General features: G+C 40.0%; 1 protein-coding gene across 7 annotated transcripts in view; it reads right to left on the bottom strand.

The window, feature by feature from the left end:
• The window catches only part of nck1b (NCK adaptor protein 1b), a 69,352-nt gene that overhangs the window by 28,458 nt on the left and 16,081 nt on the right, over window positions 1-24,813 (bottom strand). The window contains exon 1 of one of the 7 annotated variants that reach the window (XM_026944725.3): window positions 8,711-8,907. The exons of the other annotated variants lie outside the window; for them this stretch is intronic. The gene's annotated coding sequence lies outside the window, so the exon portion shown is untranslated. Of the gene's footprint in view, window positions 1-8,710; window positions 8,908-24,813 lie in introns of those variants that run through there. 7 annotated transcript variants of the gene reach the window in all.

Raw genomic sequence — 24,813 nt, 5'->3', positions numbered from 1 at the left:
TTTTTTTTTTTTTAATCTTATTAACCTCAGAAGAAAGGGGAAAAAAGAGAGAGGGCAAAGTTTATAGCAGCTATAATGTACAACTAATAATAAGAATTAACTTGTTTTGCAAGGATTCCACGAGAGTAAATGTAGCTATAAATGGATAAAAAGTATGACATGTTGTTCTTTAATTTTTTTTCACCAGAGGCCAAAAAAATGAAATTTGTGCCGTTTTGGGGTTGCCTGTGATGTCACGCTCCACAGTAGCGGTTAATGGCTCATATGAAAATAGACACTCAGTACTTTAAAAATTCTCTGTTTTTCATAAGTATTTCTTTAGGCTACTAGGTTTAAGTGTTATAATAATACTATCAAAAAGCTTTAGTTTTCTCCGTTTTCTCTCTGTACCAATGTTACTGTGGAGAGGTGTGAATTGTTTACCCTGCTGGGGGCTCACGCCCCTCCCCTTTTCCCCATCTCCCTGCTCACCGGCAGCTAACCACAGAGTCACGATACTCTACACACAGAAACCCAACAGTGTCCTGATTAATCTTATAATAGACTTGCGGCGATTAAATAATTCATTTGTTTATTCTGATTGAAAATGTCTGATAAGTCGATTTCCATTCTGCCGGCAGAATGAAACAAAAGTGTACTACTAGAAAGGGTTAATAAATAAAAAAAATTGCTGTATAAGAGGAATAAAACACTTCGACATGTGCTGTTATTGGAAAATGATTAAGGCTCATGCGACCCTGTTGTTGATTATTTTTCTATAACAGCATACTCCAAGTGTTTTATTCCTTACGTATCGCTCACTCCTAGTTTTGTTAAGCAAAACATTTTCACTTTCAATTAATGGCGTGTCAATCATCTTGTCTGGATGTGCAAAACAAGAACATGGTCAGCAGTATTTGAGTTTCTATGCTCCACAATCCTTCAGTTCCTCAAAAAGTTCCTCAATTTTGCTTAAAAAAAGAAAAAAAAAAAAAAAAAAAAAAAAGATCCCTAATCAGCACAAAACCTTCTGCTCAAAACCTAAACATCAGTGCACTGGTTTTCCATCAGACATCTGAACCAGCAAGCTTTAACCCATTTCTTTTTATTCCTCAGTCTTTCCTGTAAGTCCTAATCAACCAGAGAGCACAACTGATCCTAGGTCTGTCCCATTACCTCTGTGAAAGTGTGTCAGGATCCTGAGAGCAGATCTAAGATCAGATCCCGCACATGTCTCCTGTAAAGCTATTCATTAGGACAGAGAGGACAGAAACAAACCGCAGATTAGCACCTTGATTCAGACGGGACTGATGGATGTGTCTGGCTTCCTCGCTTATTTATAATGATTATAGTTACTCATCCTAGATGAGCACGTCTCGTCTCGGTCTTCCGATCGTCTTAGAGCTGCAGATCATGTGACTTTAGTGCTCTCGCTTAATAGCCGTAACATGGCTGACATCACACTGTGGAGATCAGTGTTCCTTTGTGGCGTGTGTTTGCTTTGATTCCGGTGACGATGAGTGCATTTTCTGCTGGCATGGTCTCGGCATCTCGTCTCTCTCTCTCTCTCTCTCTCTCTCTCTCTCAAACAGTTTCTACACTAATTAAATTAATGAATGCTGGGAGGCCACATTAACAACATCACTGCTCAGTAACAAAGAGCTGATTAACTCCAGAGAGAGAGAGAGAAGCAACAGGAACACTCCCTGAGGCCTGCAGGACGTCCGACACACACTCACTCCTACACACACTCACTCCTACACACATCTCCTCACTGTAAACACGTTCCTGTGGAGCAGCCTACGAGAGTCCTTCACATGGGCAAACCGACACTACACGTTTTCCTGAACTGAAGTATGTCTTCATGTACAGTACTCTCCCAAAGTATTGAAACGGCAAGGCCTATTCTTTTGTTTTTGCTAAACCCTGTAGATGTTCGAGTTTGAGATGAAAAGATGAATATGAGATGATAGATCAGAATTTCAGCTTTCATTTCCTGATTATGGAAGTATTGCCCGGACAAATTTCAAAAGCAACTGCAAACTGCATCTGCATTTGCGTTTCCTATTTGTGGAAGCATAAATTGTGACATAATTCAAATGCAAATCATGTATTACCGTTTGCATTTTCGTTTACAAGAACGTACAATGTCTGCTAAATTTCAAATGGAATGCAATTGCAAACACTTTGCTTTTCCATTTTAAATTTAGCAGACATTGTACGTTCTTGAAATACGCAACTTGCATTTGCATTATATCACAATTTATGCATCCACAAATAGGAAACGCAATTGCAAATACAATACCTGATATTTACATCTAGATTATTAAACAACTTACAACATTTTTTGATGCCACATATTTTTCAAATGATCAAAAATATTGGAACATGTGAATGGCAGGTGTTTCTTGTTGCTAAGGTGTGTCTTGTTAGATTGATTGTTTAAAGAGTTAATACCTCTGAATGTCGACTCTTGGTTTAAGCAAAGTTCTAAATTGTTTAACACACCAACATGTAAACATCAGGAAATGAAAACTGAAATTCTCATCTATCGTCTCATGTTTATCTTTTCGATCTCAAACCCAAACATCTTCCGTGTACAACCAAAGAAAAAAGAATTGGCCTTGCCATTCCAGTACGTTGAGAGGGGACTGTAACTCATTTAAAGGTAAGAAGTGCTACTTTATTTAATGTTGATGCTCTAGGCAGCCATGTTGAATTGATGTCACTTGCTGAGCTTGCGGCTGAGGAGTCCATTTTGGGTAGGAGCTCTGAATGGAGCGGGCGTTTTCTTTGGTTTGTCCTAGTCAGAGTTTTATTCAAGTGCAGCATTCATTAGCTGTAGTGAGATCCGACAGGTGTGTCCCGCCCTAAGACAACCCTCTGGTGTTACCCAGTCTACTCACTCCAACTCTGTGTATCACAGAGGGAACACAGAGGGGAACTGATGACTAACCAAATACAGCTGTTTGGATAAGAACGTGTGTTTTGCCCATCCAAGTTTAAAATTAATTCATTATGGTCCTTTAAAGCCAGGTTCCACCAGCCTTCACTCCTCCTCTCTCTCTCTCTCTCTCTCTCTCTCTCTCTCTCTCTCTCTCTCTGCTTTCATTACAGTCCTGTTTTTTTTTTTCATTATAATCATAAAATTTAAATAAACAGATTTCCCTTTAAGATACATTTTGCCAATAATTTTGACAGTTATTTCCATTAATAAACTGGATGTACATTTATACTTGCTTCAGAAGAAACGATTTACAGAATTCTGATTTCTGATCCATTACATTCATAAGCTATAAAACACTTGGGTGCATGCTGTTCCAGGAAAGTAATCAAAGACGAGGTTCCGTGATGTGGCCCAGCGCGAAGCGGAGTTACTGTGACCACCCTGAAGCTGATTATTTTCCTATAACAACACATCCTGAACCTTTTTATTCCTCTTATCCTTACGTGCCAATGATTACAATTTTTATATTTATTAAAAACGACACGCCTTTTTATCTGGTTATAGTAACATTTAATGTTGTGGAACAATCATAAAAAACAAGCCTCTCTCTCTCTCTCTCTCTCTCTCTCTCTCTCTCTCTCTCTCACACTTAAGATAAAACAAATACAGATTGTCATGTTACCAAGAAACCGGAAAGCACAAACTCCTCCATCCTGAAGACTTTCACGTGTCAGAAAACAGAAGTCTCCTTCTATAAATGCTAAATAAACACGTCCTTACAGAAAACAAAACAGACAAAAAAAAAAAAAAAAAAAACAACATCATATCAGTTATTACACACGATGCTAATCTGGTTAGGTGGCGCATCCCTGTGAATCAACCGTTAAACAAACGAGTGCATGAATATAAACCTGATTTGCTTTACAGCTGGAACTTCTGTCAGAGCTGCTGTTATAGAAAATTAATCAATGCCTGACAAATCAGAATCCAGAATTCAACGATGAGGTCATTTGGCGTCTCTGTGGCAGTCATGGGATACAGACGTTTAGCATTACCCGTTCAGCTTAATAACCAGCAATGCCTGGCCTAAATATTTTTAGAAAGGGAAAGGGAGGAAGAAATTTCACTCATTTCCTGTGCATCCTGTCTCGCGTCGCCAGCTTCTGCTGCGTGACAAGACTTCTCAGTCCGACACTGGAATAGGTCACGCTCGTACCTGGTCACACACGGGCTTGTGAGATTTGGACTAAAAGAAAAAAACTGCAGCTGAGAGCTCTCGAAGCTGTAAGCGTTCAGTGAAATGAAAGCCATCTGTCGCTGCCTTTGACATCATTTTGGCTTCTGTGACTCTAGTAGAATACAAGCGCACAGGAAACCTCACGCTGACATCAAACGCCATGAGGCGCTACACGGTAGATTTGATATCGCACTTGATACGGCAGAATGTCTTTGTACTGCGGATGCATGCTGTATTGTTTATCACAGTACCGTCTTTTGCAACAACACCTTGCAATAACAGCACGCCCTGAAGTGCTGTGATCCTCTTACATCACAATAATCTGCCAAAGATAGCGTTTGATTTATTAAAAAGCGGCACGTCATACTTTTTATCCATTTATAGTTACATTTTTTGAAACGTCTGCCACACGTCTCGCTTGAAGCTAAGACAAAAATGCAGCTTGCTCGGGAGAAGTCATAAAGCGCAACGTCCTCCGACTTTCTCGTGGTAGAAAACTTTACGTTAGAGCTACGACTATTCTGATAATCGCTACAGAAACTCTTATCTTGCGCAATCAAGTAAAAGGACACTACGTCCAATACAACATTAACATACTTGATAATAATATCGTATTGCAGATAGTGTCATGTTGTTTAATTACGTCAACCAAATGAGACACCAAAACTAACATACGCTGATTGGATTCTGTACACTTTACTTCTTCTGCACACTTTTTTGTAACTATGTGTTTTACCTGCATGTTCAAATCCAACCAGACAAATTCATATCCCCTGAATGCCTCGCTAACTGAAACACACCACTGCTAAATTAATTTTGTTTGTGTGTGCAAGGCGAATCAAGTTTACTCTTAGTTTTCAGTGCCAGGAATCAGTGAATCGACTCTTTTTGGAATCGATTCCAAGGTCAACCCAAAGCAGGGTAGCGTCTCAGTGACTTGACACACAACATTTAAAATATTAAATATTACAAATATATATTTAGTATGCTGAGAAAACATTTATCATTATCTCAATATCAATACTGTCTCGCTAACTGTAATGCTGATTATGCTAATTAACTTTTATTGCAGCGTGTGTGCACATGGCGAGTCATTTTCAGTGTGTGGAATCGACTCCAAAGCTCTGAAGTTGACTCTTAGTTTCAAATGTGTAGAATCGGTCAAGACTCTTTTTGGGTTTGATGTCGATTGTGAACCGAAAGCAGGATGGAGACGTGATGGCTTCACTCACAACATTTATATATATTGTGTATGCTGAGAAAATTAAATATTTTAGTGTTTTCCAATGCTACTGGGTCAAAAAAATAGTTTAATTACTTATAAGCTAACTGATTCATATAGTTTGGCTGCTCGCTGTCCAACACTGCATGATGCACATGCTTCATGACGAGTTGTGTTATTTTCAACTCATCGACTTTTTTGGCCAAAGCAGCATGAGATAATGTTTCCTGAAAGGACAAGATATTTTTATAAATATTACCATAAATGTGTGATACAGCTAGAAAACCGGATAAGCTAGAACAAGTCACTATACAGCGGTTAAAATAAGCATGATTCAAGGTAGTACATTTCTCACACTGACCACAAATGAATGATTAAAAATTGAAATATTACTCACATTAAAACACAAGTTATGTCACGAAGGGCCAGCAGCGTAGTGTAATGTAAAGCGTTCAGATCCTTTATAGGAGGTGGTCCTGTTTCCTCAAAAGTACAGTGCTACGCCATTTCCGTAAAAAAGTGTGTGCTTAAATGTTAAAGTGACATCTCCTCACCACATCACCACATCAACAATTACATATTTTCCCTCTCTTAAATAACACATTTTTAATTTGTTACATTGTTCTTAAATTAGATCATTTTTGAGCATTAACAATACCCGTCTATAGAAACTATAACGTATTAGTACAAGAGACTTACTGCCATTCACAAACACCTTCTGACCATTCAGCGGCGCTGTGGTTAAGTACAGCTTCTGACCATGCAATACACAGATGAGCCACAAACCACCGATAGGTTTTCAGTGGGTGTTTTACTGACTTAAAGCCACCTTTATGCTCTACGGTACATCATATAACTACACTACACGTTGAAAAAAAGGATACTATATATTCATGCTCGTGTCAATGATACGACCACCTTGTAACCTGTATCAAGTGTAAAGACCACCCTGTATCATTATAATGTTTCATTTACCTTTACAACCCATTTAAGCTGCACAGAATCTTAAGAACCACCACTGTATATTTGCATCAGACTTCATTTACCAATCTTTTAGTACAATCATAAAGTGGGTAAATGATTTAAGCTAAACTGAACCTAAAAAAAATTCCCACCAGGTTTATAAGTTTCAATAACCCTGATTTTGTTTGCACCCACGTGCATTTGCTGATAAATACCAATCAGCTGTCAATTATTTAGCATGTTCACTGCACCATTTAGCAACTCAAGCAAAACTCCATAAAAGGTAAAGCTCACAGAGAGCTGAAAATGACAAAATGATGACAAAACAGTGAAAGAGCACCTCCTAAACGTTGCCCGTGCAAAATCTTCCAGTAATGCAGCTCAGCCACTGCAGCGCATCAGGTACCACAGACACACACTAACTCTTCCTCCTTTTTTATGGCGCTATTACTTTTGTCTTTATTAACTACCATTATTTGTTATAATTTATAGATTTGTTGGATTGCTTTCTTTTAAGACATTAATGTGAAACGAATGGGTTTTACAAACTTGTAATAAATAAGAAATTTAATTTTGAGAGTGTAACTCAGGGGTCATTAAACTTTGTGGTCAAACGACCCCAGATGGACATTAGGAATTTTCGGCAACCCCAAGCCTTGCCTGCCCTATTTTTTTTTTTTTTTTTTTATTCCAGACTTGTAATATACAAGTACTGTAACACTTATAGGTCACTGTGAACATTTTATTATATCAGTAACATACGTATGTGTAATGTGAGTAAATAAAAACCAAAGGAATATTCCTTGAACTGACTTAGTAGTCTAATGGGAAGTGTTTTCTTGTTATAGGAAAATAAACCAAATGGAGGATTCACTAAAGCAACATTCACTAGATGTCACCTCAGAGGTCCATCAGGTTTCCAAGTCGAACTGTACAATGTTTAGTGATTTTATGCATGTGATATTAACACAATACAGAGCTCTGTTTCCCTTTAAAATGTTCTGCTGTCGTCGTGACTGTTGTCATGAACTGCGTCTCAAATCAAAACCTCCAACCTTACATTCAAAAGTATTTACTTATCTAGAAAATCCAGAAGGTATGCAAAACAGAGCTTTCAGTAGATTTAGGTCTAGAGGTTTTTCAAATTCAAACACTAACTGTAACAGGAAAACCGGTCAGTGTTAGCACTCAGTAACGGTCTAGAATAGTGTGCGATTTGAGACACAATGCTAGTTTGATTAGTGAAGGGAAAAAGTCTATGAAACGTGTCCATTTTTACTGCTGAACTGCACTAGTGCAGCGTGTCAGGATAGTGAAAAAGACTAAGTGAGTCTCCTTATACACAAAGTTACACAGAAGTGAAACAGGATGTGAACTTTTTTTTTTTAACCAACTAACTAACTGGATTTTCATGAATACTACATTTCTTGTGTAAATTTGTTCATTTCCAGCTTAATTAGTGAGACCAATAATTATATCTTGTGGAGAAAAACATGCCTTCTAACATTAACACTGAACAGCATTCAATGAGCAAAAAGAAACCTTTCTGTGGTATTAATCTTCACTTTTAGGCATACAATGACCTAACTTTACCCAGCAGGAAGAGCTCAGGTCTATATGTATTCCCAAACCTGACGCTGGACAATCTTCTGCAAATCCGTTAACACGAGGTGCAGATGACCTTCAGGAGCACAACTCACATGTAATGAATGGAAGATGGTGTCTCTGTTCGATAACGGGAAGCGTGTGGCGGTTTCTCATACATTAGGCCTACACTGTAAAATCCCCAGTGCTGAATTAAAACCTGGAGTGTTAAATGAACTTTTCACGCGTGCGATGGATGTGTATACAACACTGACGATTTTTTAAATGTATATTATGGGGGGAAAAAATTGTAAATTCATTAAAGCATTTTTTAATTAAATAACAAAATGACAAAATTAAAAATAGTTGTATATGAATAAAAATAGATAGTTTAAACAATTAAATAAACATAATAATAAATTAATAAATAATTAATAAAAGGCACAAGATATGTACAAAATGGCTTCAGTTTTACTGCTGTACCTAGCGATTGCGAGTCGCCATGTAATTTTTTTAAATAAACCAGTGAACCCGTGATGTGTTACGGTTTAAGCTCAGCCTGTGAAAGAATATCTAACAGAATACAAGAAAATATTTTATTTAACTGTGGCTCATTACTATAGAGAGATAGTCTCTTCTTCTATCACTCCTAACAAAAGCGTATAGTACTAATAGTCCAGAAGGGATAGAGGACACACACATGTGCTCTCTCTCTCTCTCCCTCTCTCTCACACACACACTCACACACACACACACAGAGTTATGGGAAGCGTCCTACCTTATCTGAAAAGCTCAGCATCCCGACTGAGGCCCTAGCTGAGGGTCAGAGGTCATCCTGTGACATTATCTCTCTCACACATGCTGCTCAACACTCTACAGATCCTCTGTTCTCACACACATGCGCACACACATGCACACACAGACACATACACACGATGTCTCTTTCACAGGACACGCAAGTTCTGCTCCTCCACTTTTAATAGTCTCTGCTAAGTGACTCATATACACGCGCACACACAGCGGGGTAAAGAGTGCGCTTTTGCAAAACGAAACAATCAAGGTCTACAGCTGCATTCACAGTGTTGCAACCCTCACCACAACAACTCCTTACTCCACCTGGTACACGTACACACACACACACACACACACACACACAGAGGCTTCCTCCCACTGATGCACTCAGAAAGTTGAACAGATGAACAGAACACGAAAAGACTAAAAGGATGGATGCGGTGAGAGAGTGTGACAGAGAAAGACAGATAGACAGACTAAAAGTGAGAGATATGGTTATAGAGGTTATGGTTCTATATATTTAAATACACACACACACACACACACACACACGTTGTGCAGATCCCCCTTGTGCGACCAAAACAGCTCTGACGTGACGAGGCATGGACTCCACAAGACCTCTGAAGGTGTGCTGTGGTATCTGGCACCAAGACGTTAGCAGCAGATCCTTTAAGTCCTGTAAGTTGCGAGGTGGGGCCTCCATGGACTTGTTTGTCCAGCACATCCCACAGATGCTCGATCAGATTGCAATCTGGGGAATTTGGAGGCCAAGCCAACACCTTGAACTCTTTGTCATGTTCCTCAAACCATCCCTGAACAATTTTTGCAGCGTGGCAGGGCGCATTATCCTGCTGAAAGAGGCCACTGCCATTAGGGAATACCACTGCCATGAAGGGAGTACTCGGTCTGCAACAATGATTAGGTAGGTGGTACATGTCAAAGTAACATCCAGACGAATGCCAGGACCCAAGGTTTGCCAGTAGAACATTACCCAGAGCATCACACTGCCTCCGCCAGCTTGCCTTCTTCCCATAGTGCATCCTGGTCCAACCTGTTCCTCTGGTAAGAGATGCACGGGCACTCTGGACACAGGTCAGCACGGGCACTCTGGACACAGGTCAGCACGGGCACTCTGGACACAGGTCAGCACGGGCACTCTGACCACAGGTCAGCACGGGCACTCTGACCACAGGTCAGCACGGGCACTCTGGACACAGGTCAGCATGGGCACTCTGGACACAGGTCAGCATGGGCACTCTGACCACAGGTCAGCACGGGCACTCTGACCGGTCCGCGGCTACACAGCCCCATACGCAGCAAGCTGTGATGCACTACGTGTTCTGACACCTTTCTGTCAACTTGTGCTGCAGTAGCTCTTCTGTGGGATCAGACCAGACAGGACACTGAAGAACATTCCACTTTCTGTTTATCTGCACTGTGAAGCACCATCCAATGGGTTTTGAAGCATGTGGCTGAAATTGAACAGATAATGTAGCCCTATACACTTCAGAATTCATCCTGCTGCTTTAATCATCAGTCACACCATGAATAAATACAAGGGAACCAGTTCCATTGGCAGACATACACACCCACACCATAATATGAGGTGGTACACTTCAGATCATAAGCAGTTCCTTCCCTTCATACACTTCTCTTCCCATCATTCTGCAACAAGTTTATATCTTTGTCTCAAAGGATGTTGTTCCAGAGCTGCACAGGCTTTTTTAGATGTTTTTGGTAAACTCCAATCTGGTCTACCTGTTTTCAACACTTAGTAGTGGTTTCCATCTTGTGGTACAGCCTCTGTATTTACTCTGAAGTCTTCTCTTGATTGTTGACTTTGACACAGATACGCCTACCTCCTGGAGGGTGTTCCTGATCTGCCCAACTGTTGTGAATCTTTCTCTTTACCCATGGAACCAATTCTTCTGTCATCCTCCACAGTTATAAACTGTGGTCTTCCGGGCCTTTTGGTGTCCCTGAGGTCACCAGTGCGTTCTTTCTTTTTAGGAATGCACCACATGATTGATTTGGCCACGCCTAATGTTTTTGTTATCTTTCTGATGGATTTGTTTTGATTTTTTAAGCCTAATGGTGGCTTGCTTCACTGACCGTTACAGCTCTTTGGGCTTTATACTGAGAGTTGACAAATTCCAAATACAAATGCCACACTTGAAATCGAGTCTAGACCTTTTATCTGCTTACTTGTAAGTCAACGAATGAGGGAATAACACAGCTGGCCAATGAACAGCCGAGCAGCCAATTGTCCAATTACTCTTGGTCCATTAAAAAAGGGGGGACCACTGTTCAGCTGATCTGGATGTAAATACCTTCAAATTAAAGCTGAATGTCTGCACTTTGAGCTCATGTCCATTATTTAGTTTATAAAAATAAATCTCCAATATACTGTGATAGGCAGCTAAAAGAACAATAACTTTATCGGTGTCCAAATATTTATGGACATGACTGTAGACAAGCAGAGATGGAGAGAGAGACTAAAAGTGGGAGATATGGTTAGAGGGAGTGAGCGAGCGTGAGACAAAAATATATTGAGAGAGGGGCTGTGACGACAACATGTATGAGAGAGGTAGACAGAAAAAAGAAAGAAGAGATATATAGAGAGAGAGAGGGAGTGAGAGAAGCTCACCACATCCTTTCAGCATGGTGCTGCAAACTGCTCAGCTCCAACTCCAGGGCCGCCCGTTACCAAGGCGACCGCTCAGCAAGCAGCAACACAAAGACTGAAACACTGTCAAGTCCAAGTGAAGACTGGAGTCCAGTGCAGGACAGTGAGGGGTACATAGGAGATGGACAGACAGACAGATAAAAAAAAAAGAGATAAACAGATACAAAGACAGACAGAGAAACAGAGCAAGAGAGAGAGCTACATAAACATAGATAGATAGATAGATAGATAGATAGATAGATAGACAGACAGACAGGCAAACGTGGAGTGTCCGTAATACAAATCCTGTTACTATAGAAACGATGTCCTATTAGACTGAGCGCTTGAATATAAACCCGTGATTTGCCAGAACTCCTGTCTGAGCTGCTGTTATAGAAAATTAATCATTGTATAGACATCAAAAAACACAAAATCATGCACAAACCTGGGATCATTCATAAACAAGGCAATATACCAGAAACGTACATCGTAATATGACCCTGAAACAACATCAGCAATCCAAATCAGTTATTTCCATTTTAATCGATTAGCAGTTTCACTCATTGGTTTGCCCATTTTTTCCCAATTACTCTCTTGTAAACATTCTCATAAACTCAACTAAGTACTATTCGGACGAGATAACATTTCTGACCATATGTCTGGTATGTAATGATGCCCATAGACATTTGTGTAATGCTGTAGGTCACGTAACATGTATGAAGGCTTTCCCTGTGATAGGAACTTACCTAAAACCCCTGGAAGTGTCTCTTCTCTGATACATCCTTTTAAAGATCATGTATATTTTATTGTTCAGAGTTGGCCAGTCCTTGGTTTCAGCTTGGTTTGGGCGAGAGACGATAGAAAAGACCTCTTTCTGGAACATCTCCATACTGAAGAAAAGGCGTGAAACCGCTTTTCCCAAAGGTACAATGGAATCTCTACCAACATATCAAATCAGACAGGATGTATACACGTTTTTGGACACCTGAACATCACACCCATATGTGGTTCTTCCTCAAACTGTTGCCACAAAGTTGGAGGCACACAATTGTGCAGAATGTCTTTGTATAGTGTATGATTACAATTTCCCTTCACTGGAGCTAAGAGGCCCAAACCTGTTCCAGCATGACAATGCCCCTGTGCACAAATCAAGCTCCATGAAGACATGGTGTGTTTAAGTTTGGAGTGGAAGAACTCGAGTGTCCTGCACAGAGCCCTGACCTCAACCCCACTGAACACCTTTGGGATGAACTGGAACACCGACTGAACCCCAGACCTCCTCACCAACATCAGCGCCTGATCTCACTAATGCTCTTGTAGCTGAATGAACACAAATCCCCACAGCCACGCTCCAAAATCTAGTGGGAAGCCTAACCAGAAGAGTGGAGCTTATTATAAGAGCAAAGGGGGAATAAATCTGGAAAGTACTGTTCAACAAGCACATATGGGTGTGATGGATAGGTGTTCACATACTTTTGGCCATATGGTGCATTACCTGCAACCAGTCTTTCTTACGAGTCTTTCAGACAGACACACAGGCAGCCGGACATTTTAAACAGGATTTACAAAGTTACATTTTTTCATTGCTCGATCTAACTGTAGTATTGTATAAATGTTCAATGTATTTACTGTATTGTGTTGCGTTTTATATTCTACTGAAATTCTGAACACTCTCTCTTTTCTTATATTCATCATACAGTTTTCACCACGTGTGTTGTACCACCGTCCATGAAGGAAGCGATGTGTGGACGGAACGACAATAAAACTGACTTGTTTTCGAAGCGAGCAGTCAGCACTACGATCAACTCCACAACAGAAACCTGGAGAGATGAGTGTGTCCATGAGCGCAGTGAGAGCTCCAACATGCTGTAACCCAATGCCTCTGACACACTGCTCTAATCTGCTCAAATCACAGAGCTACACGGCCTGCTGGAATGTGTTCTGTGTGGTTTAGCCCTCCAGCACTGCTTTGTATCCACACACACACACACACACACACACACACACACACACACCCCAAACACTGTCCTTTAAACACAACTAATTGTTAACTTATAAAAAGTACCTGAAATGCTCCTGGAAATACGATAACATTCTTTCACTTAAGCTTGTTCATTAACCAGTTTGCTGCCTTTGCTTTTAAATGTCTTGGCCCCACCCATTCCTCTGCCCACGTATGAGGCTCCTCCCAGTCATGGTGGGCTAAAACATCATTTTAGCATTGCAGTGCACAAGCTAACACCTAACTAAAGATAAAATTGTGGGAAGGGCCACTGAGGTTTTGAAATGTACTTCTGCAGGTCTGTTTTCTGAAAAGTGAGTTGGATTTTTGAGACCGTTTTCGGCGTATGCCATTAGCGGGGGTTTCCATTCAAACGTTTTGAAATTATTAACAGAATTTCTAAAATTAGCAACTGAAAACATAAATGAATCACCTTCTCATGATTTACCGTTGTAAAAAAAATTGCAATAAACAATGTTATTGTCTAAAAAGTCATCCACCATTTCAAGTATAAGGAGAGTAAAGAGACAATAAAGACACATATGTTCAAATGCTGTTCACAGACTTCAGTTCAGCATTCAACACAATCATTCCTCAGCACCTGATTGGAAAGCTGAACCTGCTGGGCCTGAACACCTCCATAACTGGAACTGGATCCTGGACTTCCTGACTGGGAGACCTCAGTCCGTCCAGATCGGGAACAGCATCTCCAACACCACCACACTGAGCACTGGGGCCCCACAGGGCTGTGTGCTCAGTCCATTGCTGTTCACTCTGCTGACTCACGACTGCGTAGCAATGCACAGCTCGAATCACATCATCAAGTTCACCGATGACACGACCGTGGTGGGTCTCATCAGCAAGAACGACGAGTCAGCATACAGAGATGAGGTGCAGCGGCTAACGGACTGGTGCAGAGCCAACAACCTGTCTCTGAACTTGGACAAAACTAAAGAGATGGTTGTTGACTTCAGAAGAGCACAGAATGACCACTCTCCGCTGAACATCGGCGGCTCCTCCGTGGAGATCGTCAAGAGCACCAAGTTTCTTGGTGTTCACCTGGCGGAGAACCTCACCTGGTCGCTCAACACCAGCTCCATAATGAAGAAAGTCCAGCAGCGTCTCTACTTTCTGTGAAGGCTGAGGAAAGCACATCTCCCACCCCCGATCCTCGCCATGTTCTACAGAGGGACTATCGAGAGCATCCTGAGCAGACTGTGCAATAGTTTCTTCCCCCATGCAAACAGACTCCTCAATACTCAGGAACTGAACTGAAGGAACACTCACACACACATACCAATACACACACAACTGAGCATCCTCCATCCTCTCTGCAATTTTTTTGCAGGTTTTTGCACATGTTTATGCTGCTACAATAGTCATTATATTATACTGTACATAGGCTGCTACTCTTATGTTTACACTTATGTTTCCACTATTTCAGCTACGTGTTTTGAACTCTTGTACTATTTGCACTATTGTCACTAGGTTCACTTTAAACAGAACTGTGTACTGGTCGGCGCTGCACTGGGACTTACTATGCTCACTGTCTGTCCCAGTGGTCATTGTACTGTCTTGTGCTGTCTTATGCTGTCTGCACATGTTTGCACTTGTGCACTTTATTGTATAATTTATGTAGTCCCTTTTAGTTCTGTGTTGTTCTGTGTCTCTTATGTAGCACCTTGGTCCCGGAGAAACGTTGTTTTGTTTCACTATGTACTTGTATATGGCTGAAATGACAAACTCCACGTGAACTTGAACTTGAGAGTAGAGTCAGAATTTAGGAGAGCAAAAAAAAAAAAAGCATATTAATCATCATATTTTCTAACGTATTTAATCATAAGATTTTCTAATTATCCTCGACATTAAAATGATTGTCAGCCTATTTAATTTTTGGGTCGAAATCTTCTTTTTTTTTTTTTTCTCCTATCTTTCCAAAATCCAGTGGCAGACCTAATAAATATAGTTATCAGACCTTAAATATATACTGTTTAATGTTAGCTATGCTGAACATACATTTTGATAGATTTTATTTCACGTTAATGAACCCAAAATATTCTCGGTTTACTGTGACAGAAATCAAATGCAGGTGAGACTGGGGAAGTGGGCGGGGCTTCTAGAAGGTGTTGGTTAACATCGAAGAGATCAAAACACTTGCGCAAAGAATTCCACATTCATATGTGGCTTATCTCCTGGTTTATTGGAGTGAACAAGACTGCTCTTTTAGCGGATTTCTGAGAGATAACTCATAGTTGCGAACTTCGATGATAAACTGCGGCGCTCCTACGCAAAATGTGCACAGATTGAAAGGTCTGGTAATGTAACATAATACAATATAATATAATTGGGGTAAATGTCACTGGATATCATGGCAGGGTGAGTCAACTACAGTATATCCACAAGCCTACTGTGTATCCATCAACTACAGTATGCAAAAAAAATCTAAAAATAACGTAAAATTGATTAAATAAATGTGACTGCAGCTAGATGTCTGCGTGGATCTCCAATGGAAAATAAGTATTTTCCATATTTGCTCATGGTGTAAATAAAGCTTTTACTGATGAAATATATTTTGAAGTCAAAATCCCCACGGGCAAGCTATACGCATTAGGGCTGTCTTCACACATAAATTTCAAAAATAAAAAAGATGTAAGAACCACCACCACACATCAGCTTCATATCATATACGTTCCTCACATATTTGCAGGGCTTTATACTTTCACTAGAAAACAACAACTACTGCATATAACTATTTACAGTCTTGGCTGAGATATATATTTTATTTAAAATGAATACACATTATTAAAATATTATATTAAAAAAAGAGTGCTGAATTATTCACAGCCCTTTCCATACACCAAGCTGTGACTTGGCCAACATGCTTAGGAATTATAGTTTATGCATTCATATGAATGCACATTGACAACAAAAAGCTCAAACATGAAACTTGAGCCCACATTTAACTCTGTAGCTCAAGAAGGAAAGCTCACTACGAAGCTCTACTCTAGTCTAGCACTACAACAGGACTCATTTCAAAACCAATTCATCATGACCAGAGCTTCCGGAAAGCACCGGTGAACCTGAGATGAAGAAATAAACCCACGTCACTCAGGAAGCCAAACACTGCATGAGAGCTAGGGCTAGTTACGTTATGTCATTTCCACATGATATGAGATTTAGAGCAGATGTCCAGGCTGATGTGAGGATGGGCGAGGAGCCTGGCTTAGCTTCAGCACACTTTATTAAGCCTTAATATATAGAGGGGAGTTGGAGCAGCTGCTTGAGATTGACCAGAGTCTGCCTCGGTGCGAAGAGAGAGTCAGTGTGGATTAATAATAACTTTCAAGAGAAAATTCAGCAGCTGATGGATCTAGTGAGACACAAAGAGACAGGTGACCGTTTTCTACATACATTCACGTGTTTTTGGTTCACCTTTTTTTGTTCCAAAAGCATTCCGATTTGTCTTTATGCTCGTGTGTAAATTTTGGACGCCCGTCTCTGTGCTTCAGAGGAGTTTTCCATGAGGTGTAGGAATAGAGAAGATTGCAGTACAGTTCACTGTTTATACATGTTTAACTGTTGTTCCTGCTGCTTTCAGGTCGTCCTGCAACTCTTTTCAAGTGTCTGCTGGCTTCTCTCTTACCTTCCTTATCGTTAGTCTGAGAGCGAGGTGTGAAATCTTACCTGATGCACCTGTCCGGGGACGATTAGTTATGAGTCCATGAACTTTCCACCTGCACTTTATCGAAAACGTTGTACTGACAGGGATGTTTAAAATCTTCGCTATGGCTCTGTAGTGTTTTCTGTTCGAGTGCTGTTTAATAATGTTGTCCCTGAGAACTTTATAAGGCTCCATCACCTTCACCATGATTGCTGCTTGTTGTGTGAAATCTTCCCAACTAATGACAACATCTTTTATAACAAAACCAGGTGCAATTTGCATAAGAACTTTTTTCCTGCATTTGTATGTCGAACTTAAAATATTTTTAATCTCTGAATATTTTTTTCCCAATATCACAAATCTTTTTTTATGCTTATGAATACAAACTGCCATTTTCATTCGCACTTATAAGCACAAAGTCAAAAACACATTACATGTGTAAATATGAAGTGGATATACGCACTGGACGTCTGAATACTTATTTCCCCCTCATAGTATAGCTAATGCACCAATCAGGGAAATCGTATAGCTCTCGAACTATGCTCATATGCTCATTAATTCTTAACCATTATACAGATAATCTCTGGCAGAACAACAAAAAGCCAGAAATGTAAATTCGACTACTCATAACGGTACTCGAATGCTGGAGTTGTGAAAACAGATAACGTAATGATAGTGTACCAAAAAAACATGTACTCATAGTCAGTTTGGAAAAAAGATATTGATGCAGCCTAAGCTACTAATGTTTAATACTGTTTATAAAAACATTAAAAAAAAAAAAAAAAACACTGGACAGTGCATGCTTACAAGAGACAACGTTAACAGTCGTTAGATGCCCACAAGAGACAAACTACTGGGTGAACCCAAATGTCTCCATACATAAGTATCTCACACACACAAACATATATATATATATATATATATATATATATATATATATATATATATATATATATATATATATATATATATATATATATATATATATATATATGTGTATATATATACAAATATATATGTCTTTATATATTATGTCTTTGACAGAAGAAGAACATATTGAAATCATTCTCACAGCAGGATCGGGAAGCTGTCACCAGGCTGAGATGGACTAACAGGACTAACAGGAAATATGGCGAGCTCATCACACATGACACTGTTGCCAAACTTATTAAGAAATTCAGAAAGACTGGAAGTGTGGAGGACCAACCGAGAAGTGGACGTCCACGAACATCCACTGATGGAGGCACAACTGACGTGGTGCTGGTATACATAATCCCCCATGTATGGAGACTTTTGGGACACCCTGTACAAGAGACACGAGAGACTTACTGCTTGAACGTAGGGTAAAAGGATATCGGTATCGAACCGGTATCAGCTAACGCCACATTTGATCCGTCAAATCAGATTTCATGGCATTTTTTTTTTTTTTTTTTTTTTTTTTTAATTCAGTACAAGGCTCTTCTAGATGTCAGAAATTTGTGATAAGAAAGGCACTGAAGGCAGAGCACTATATTCCTGTAGGAGGGCTGCTTGATTTTTTATTCTTTTTGGCGTATAATTGCAATCACAATCATTTCAGGAATTTTATAAGGAACAATACGTATATTTATACATTTACGCTGCTGTAGCAGGTAGCTAGTCGAGTACAGGCAGAAACAATAATTCTGGTCACGTCAATCATTTGAAATATCAAAAGTGTACTGTCGTACTGTCGCACATCGAGTCATGAATCCATACTGAAGTGATTACAAAACACAAGCTGTCAATCGGAGTAGCTTACCGAAACACTGAAGCGATTTTAATCAGTGTCCAGTGCCAGGAAAAAACGAGACTGTGAGGCGCTACACCTCTCTGCCTCTCTTTATCCGGATGCAGCCACTGTTCCGGTCCAAATATCAGATCATATTTAACCCCCCCCCCAGCCCACACACACACACACACACACACACACACACACACACACACACACAGAGAGAGAGATAAAGCTCCCAAGAACTGAGTGTTTGTGAAAAGGGCATGATAGATTTATCAAGACTTCTTTCTCTCATGTTCTCCGAGCTGCTTCAAATGTACTACAGCCGCATGTGTACACAACTCACCTAAGACCACACTGTATCTCTCTCACACACACACACACACACACACACACACACACACACAAATGTTCAACCATGTGTAACATGATGAATTATGATAAAAGAACAAATCCAGTCTGAGGCGGAGCTAAGGCACCAGGTAAGGCACCAGATTTCTTGTAGCCTTGAGCATTGAAAACCCTCAGAAAACTGTAACTGTGATGTAAAGTCAAGAGAAAAAGAGAGTGTGTATAAGGAAAAAAAAAAAAAAATTGGAAAAATCAGTTGTCTGGACAGCGGGGACAAGCAGATTTCACATCCGGAATATATATATTTTTTTCTTTGCAGTTTCAATAACCACAGAAAAGAAAAGAAAATTACAAAAAAAAAACCTCGTAATGACTTTTACAAAACGAAAGTTTTCATTCGCTGTGTGTTCAAACTTTGCACATCGATACTGTAACTGCAGCACACGCCACTCGTTCCCAATCCCACCACCCGCTGCACTACACACATCAGCCGAGGTGCCATCTGGTCGCGTGTATAAGGGTGCACTGAGATTATTTAGGTATTACATTCGAGCTACGGAGTGAGAGCGTTTTCTTTGGTTTTTCCTAGTCGCAGGTAGGACATTCCAAATGACGAGCTTTAGTCGAACGCAGCATATAAACTTCTACAGCATAAAGTAAAAGCTACGAAGCAAGTCACATAGTGATGGTTTGTGCTTTAAAGAGCCATCTGATTCATACAGATTCATTAGTCATCATTGCTATTACATTAAATTGATTTCTGATTAAGTAATAAGATCTCTAAGTTCAGAGGATTTTAACGGCAATAATAAAGAGACAGAGGCCAAAAAAAAAAAACCCACATGAATAATTTTGGTGGAAATTCAAAAATATTTGTCTAAAATTCATCTGTGAGTGCTGAAGACACAGGGGAACGAATGGAAAAGAGAAACAAAGAAGCGCAAGTGAAAACGGAATATTTTACTCACTCACTCACACACACACACACACACACACACACACACACACACACACACACACACACACCTGCTCTCCTGAAGTGATATAAAATTCAGGTCAGAAGATGCATGTGTGTGCTGAGCAAGAAGAAAGCACCCGATTACACCATTCCAAGTATACTCATATTAATTTACTATTCACAACTGAAAAATGATTTCGTTCCGCTTACATCATCAATCAACATTTTTCAATCAATGTGTTTTTTCCCCTACATTTCGCCATCGCCGCTGCTGTATCTGTCCCGTGAGTTTGCGCCCGTAGCTGCGCCGTGAGTTTGGAGTCAGACGAGTGTCGCAGCAGCGCACGCCCTCTGAGATTTTAATCAATCATCTCTCACACTGACAGAACCGGGCAGCATGTCGCGTTATGTGTTCTAAGATCTCAAGCAAATAATATTTCTGGATATTTTTTTACGACCTTTAAATTTTGTCTCTGACAGCAAAACAGATGAAGTTCGTACTGTGTAAAGCGTAAGAAAAGTTGTTCTAGAGTTGCGTGATTGTTAACGAAACAGGTCTCGCTTAGAATTGACAAAAAACGTCACATTAAAGAAGAATATGAAATTGAACATATGGATTTTTTCCCCCTAGTATGCATGGCTCATTCTCTCTCTCTCTCTCTCTCTCTCACACACACACACACACACACACACACACACACACACACACAGTGCACACTTCCTGTCAAATCTAGGATGCAGGTGTCCTGATGTGTATCGCGATGCAGAATCTCCAGCAGTTGCTCAGTTTCATCTTTATGTCCTAAAAACTCCCAGAAACACCGGTACTAACTTATAAACAGTGACATTTGAGAAATTTCATCTTTCAGCTGCTGAACTGGTATAAAAGTGAACAACATATATATCTTTGTTTATGCAAATATATGAATATGTTTAAAAGCATTTTTTTCCCCCTCAATTTCACAGTTTCGGCTCGTGTCCATACAAACACTGCACTTTCATCTCTAAAAACGCAGACTTTTCGAAATGACATGTCGAGGTGACTTCTGAGTGGGGCAACAGAAAAGTGAAGTGAAGTGACTTGTGGCCAAGTGTGGTGACCCATACTCGGAATTTGTGCTCTGCATTTAACCCATCCAAGTGCACACACACAGTAGTGAACACACACACACACAACGTGAACACACACTCGGAGCAGTGGGCAGCCTTTTTTGCTGCGGCGCCCGGGGAGCAGTTGGGGGTTCGGTGCCTTGCTCAAGGGTCTCACCTCAGTCGTGGTATTGAGGGTGGGAGAGAGCGCTGGTCATTCACTCCCCCCACCTACAATCCCTGCTGGACCTGAGACTCGAACCCACGACCTTCAGGTTCACCTTCGGGTTGCAAGTCCGAGTCTCTAACCATTAGGCCACGACTGCCCCATAAAAGCGTTCGTCCACTCCAGCAAGTTCCACTCCTGATGCCAGGAGCTCACGAGAGAAAAAGTGTCCGTGCTTTCTGAGTGGGAAGGATGGTGGCGGTGTCTCGGAGGAAGCACGTGTTAGCCTTCACCCTCCTCGGCTGCTAGCTGTTGTGTGATAGAGGAGAGCTGGCTGGTGGATGGGAAATGGCCAAAACCAAATTAGGGGAAAAATGGGGGGAAACCAGCCATGTTGATATTGTGCATGTGAATGCTTGAGGACTCCATTTATCACAGCTGCTTATCGGGCTGTAACTTTGTGGTCTGTAATTTCTTATTCGATAAGGTGTCTGTAATTTATCTACTGCTCCTGAATCCACCGCTCCAACGCAGATTTTAGACAAGACCCAAGTGGAGCCTTAAGCGGTAGCTCCACCTCATCATCACCCCACAGATATGAATCCGTTCATTTGTCATTTTTCAGAGCGTTTGCCCAACCGGGATAAAACAGTTACTCATGATGAACGAATGAATAAACGAACTTTTAAGCATGTTGGCCTTTTTTCCGTATTTCTCCTTTTCTACCTTTCGGTACGCAGCTCTTTATTCGCAGAACGTTATTCTTGGGTCGTTTGTGTACTTTATATCTGAACAGTTCTTTTTCATTTACTTATTTACATTTATTAATTTGGTGGATCCTTTAATCTGATTCTTGCAATAAACATTACCTTGAGGGAAAAGAAAAAAAAAAAAAAAAAAAAAAAGAACATGATTGCTATCACAATCTTGTGACCAAATATTTAAAGAATATTTAAAGGATTCATCTCATCTCCGCCTTCACCGACTTTAACCAGGACGATATTCTAGACGAAGAGACACCCTGAAGACAAAAACGCACAGACGAACCACATTTGCTGAAACTGTACAGTTAGAAATGCCCCGGGGGTGGGATGTATTTATTAGACCGGCTTTGATACTGAGTTTAGTTAAATAAATAAGAGCAATATGCCTTGGTTAATGCTTATATAATACATTATAAAAAGCAGCTGTTAGCATTAAATATTAGTCATTTAGGTTCATTTCTATATCACTATACATTTACCTGAAGGTGCAGTAAGCTCCACCTTCTCTCCGTTTTCATTGGTTGCCACACTTACGCATTCACAGTGCTTTCTCTGATTGGCTGTTGGTTGCATGAGAGAGTCTGCCCTCAGAATATGACTTAACAATGCAGCCTCCACATCTTTTTTTTTTTTTTTTTTTTTTTTAGAATAAGAAACAAGCTCAATAAATGTCACGTTCTAGTAAAGCTCGTAACTCGGAAAGTCCGACCTTTGACTTGGAAAAACCAAAAGAAAACGCCCACTAAACTACTCGTAAAGTCAGGAAGTTCACCTCGAACCTGAGTTATATCAAGATCTCTGCTCACACCATCCACACTAAAGAAAGAACCACGGACACTTTTAAATGAGATCATACTCATACTAGGATTTGCTTACAGATGCTCCGAGGAGCCTGGAGCTGTGAGGAGACAACGCTAATCACTGAACCACATGCCGCCCTACAGCCACGGTAAAGGTTTCACTTATATCGCTAACGTTAACTGGCTAGCTTGTTGAGCTTCTGGTGCTCAGGCAGAACAAACGCAAGACTCGCTTTCAGAGAGGCGTCCATGTTCTTTCCCCACTTTGTAGTGAACGCGAGTGAGACAGTAAACACCACTCAAAATAAACTAGCGTCTACTCTCGAGTGAGAGGTGAGACATAAACATCCACTTTTATAGGCATGTTGGATGTTTGGTAAAGGAAGGACACTTCTACAGGTGTGTGAAGACATTATGAGGACAGAAGTGTGGGGTGTGTTATAAAAATATGAGTAAGATACAAACTACATTTCCCATGAAAAAGGAACTGAAAGACTCTTTAAATTCCCCATGAAATGTCTTGCGAGCTGTGATTTGATTTCGTATGATGACATAACAGCCAATAGCATTCAAGATACACCACACACACACACACACACACATAAAGTCTAAAGAAATCTGACAGTAGATTAGAAAACTAGCTAAATATGGAGAACTAGCTAAATATGAAGAACTAGCTAAATATGAAGAACTAGCTAAATATGGAGGATTCATCTCATCTCCGCCTTCACCGACTTTAACCAGGACGATATTCTAGACGACGAGACACCCTGAAGACAAAAACGCACAGACGAACCACGTTTGCTGAAACTGTACAGTTAGAAATGCCCCGGGGGTGGGACGTATCCGTTCTAGGGAGTGTTTGTTTTGGTTGAAAAGAGCACTGGATGAGTCATCAATACATTTAATCATTTTCCTGGAGGTGACAAGCTGTAATATTAAAATGAGATTATCTCCAAAACTATATATATATATATGTATATAGATCAGGGGAACTTTAAATATTCTGGGGAACTTCAACTATGTAACTTCTAAAGAAGCTTCTTCAAAACATGTAAATAGGGAGTGAGTACATCTCTCCATCTGAGCTCATGTAAAACATCCTGACCACGACTGTCATCAAACCAAATATTTGACTTTGATACCAATACCACGATTCTCAATTCCAAAAAAAAAAAGAAATAAACCAAAATGGAGAACAAGAATAAAGAAATAAACCACAATGGTGAGCAAAATTAAAGAAATAAACCAAAATAGAGGACAAGAATAAAGAAATAAACCAAAATGGAGGAAAAGAATAAAGAAATAAAGCAAAATGGTGAGCAAAATTGAAGAAATAAACCAAAATAGAGGACAAGAATAAAGAAATAAAGCAAAATGGTGAGCAAAATTGAAGAAATAAACCAAAATAGAGGACAAGAATAAAGAAATAAAGCAAAATGGTGAGCAAAATTGAAGAAATAAACCAAAATGGAGGGCAAGAATAAAGAAAAAAAAACAAAATGGTGAGCAAAATTAAAGAAATAAACCAAAATAGAGGACAAGAATAAAGAAATAAACCAAAATGGAGGAAAAGAATAAACTGAACTGTTTGAGCCAAATTAAAATTCCCTCCCTCATATGAACGCAAATACGTAACTGAATAATTACCCAGACGTGGATTGTTTTCCTGTAACAGCACATCTCGAAGTGTTTTATTCCTCTTCCACCACAGCTGATCATTACAAAGCACTGACAGTGGAGATTCCTTTCATAAATGCTAGTTAAATGTAAATCTCCTTACAGAAAACTTCATCATGTTGACGATTACACACACTTTTAATCCGTTCGTGGAGTGTCTGCTGTACAAGTCGCTGTGAATTAACTGTTACTGTTACACT

The sequence above is a fragment of the Pangasianodon hypophthalmus genome, chromosome 1, assembly GCF_027358585.1.
Source record: "Pangasianodon hypophthalmus isolate fPanHyp1 chromosome 1, fPanHyp1.pri, whole genome shotgun sequence".
NCBI lineage: Eukaryota > Metazoa > Chordata > Actinopteri > Siluriformes > Pangasiidae > Pangasianodon > Pangasianodon hypophthalmus.
Note: the sequence above shows the minus strand (reverse complement) of the source record. Positions and strands in the feature narration are given on the sequence as shown.